Source organism: Cnephaeus nilssonii (genome assembly GCF_951640355.1).
Source record: "Cnephaeus nilssonii genome assembly, chromosome: Y".
Taxonomy (NCBI): domain Eukaryota; kingdom Metazoa; phylum Chordata; class Mammalia; order Chiroptera; family Vespertilionidae; genus Cnephaeus; species Cnephaeus nilssonii.
The window spans coordinates 4,535,416-4,536,983 of NC_137096.1; the positions used below are offsets into that span (position 1 = coordinate 4,535,416).

General features: G+C 38.6%; 1 pseudogene across 1 annotated transcript; it reads left to right on the forward strand.

The window, feature by feature from the left end:
- The first annotated feature begins 846 nt into the window (after positions 1-846).
- LOC307096482 (small ribosomal subunit protein eS24-like) lies at positions 847-1,193 on the forward strand (annotated as a pseudogene). Its single transcript has one exon. The product of its transcript is annotated as a small ribosomal subunit protein eS24-like (transcript).
- Positions 1,194-1,568: the final 375 nt, after the last annotated feature.

Here is a 1,568-nt window from a genome sequence, read left to right on the forward strand (position 1 = left end):
TCTCCTCTCTCCTCTCCTCTCCTCTCCTCTCTCCTCTCTCTCTTCTCTTCTCTCTCTCTCTCTCTCTCTCTTCTCTCTCTCTCTCTCTCTCTCTCTCTCTCTCTCTTTCTTTCTTTCTTTCTTTCTTCTTTTTTTGTGTTAGTCATCACATGAGGATATTTTTTTCCACTGCTTTTCAGAGACTGGAAAAGAGTGGGGGTGGGGGGGCGGGTAGAGGGAGAGAGAGAAAATAAAAAATCAATATGACAGAAATATCAACTGGTTGCCTCCTGCACTTGCCCCAACTGGACCAAAACTGCAACCCAGGTGCATGCCCTTGACTGAGAATTGAACACAAGACCCTTCGGTGTCCAGGCCAAACGCTCCAACACTTAGCAACAATGGCCAGGGCATAGCCACTTTTTTCAAAGAGCACATGATCCATTTTGAAGCTCTACATAAAATACTAGAAAATGCTTAATAATCTGTGAGACAGGCCCCAGATTTGTGGTCATTTGAGGATGGAGAAAGAAGAATGGCGATATTCACACAGAGATTTAAATTTAGACGGAGAAGAAGGCATGTTACTGATGTAAAGGGAAACCACTTTAAAAGCACTCATTGGTGCCTCTGTAATAAGGAAAATAATAAAAGTTAGTTTTGAGTTTTACTATCTTTACAACATGAACTTTGAAGTTTTGTAGCAGGAAATTGCCAAGTGCTCAATGCCAGTGATAGGTCCTCATATTAAGTAATTAACCAGTTTGGATAATATCATTCAAATTTCTAAACAAAGCATCATTTCAGACTTTTTTCTACCAGGCAAAAATAATACCTCCATATATTACTAAAAATGAGTACACCAACAGACTACTTCAGTGGAAGCAAATGATCATTGATGTCCTTCACCCTGGGAAGGCAACTGTACACAAGACAGAGATTCAGGGAAAATTAACCAAAATGTATAAGACCACACCTGATGTCATCTTTGTGTTTGGATTCAGAACCCACTTTGGTGGTGGCAAGACCACTGGCTTTGGCATGATTTATGATTTCTTGGATTATGCAAAGAAAAATGAACCCAAACACAAACTTGCAAGACATGGCCTATATGGTAAGAAGACCTCAAGAAAACAGAGAAAGAAATGCAAGAACAGAATGAAGAAAATCAGGGGACTGCAAAGGCCAATGTTGGTGCTGGCAAAAAGGAGTAAAGATTCTTCGATGACTTAATCTGTGATGGTTATGCAGATTTTTTCATGAGAGGATTAATAAACTATAAACTTTTATGTGAAAAAAGTGAATATAAAATTATTTTTTAAAAATTTAAAAAACTAATGTGATAGTAAAAGTGTGTTTGGAAAAAAAGTTTGAACAAACTGCTTGGTTTGCTTTGATATCTAAACCAGATATTATTCTGTACCCCTCATTTAAACGAAGCTATGTATTCAGAATGCATAATGGATTTTATATGTGGTTCTGTTAATCCTTCAGGGCAAAGGCTAAAGTTTGAACCTTCAAGTCCAAGAGCCTTTTAGCTACCCGGACAGCTTGGTCAGCTAGCAGGCCCCATGACTCTCTCTCCTCCT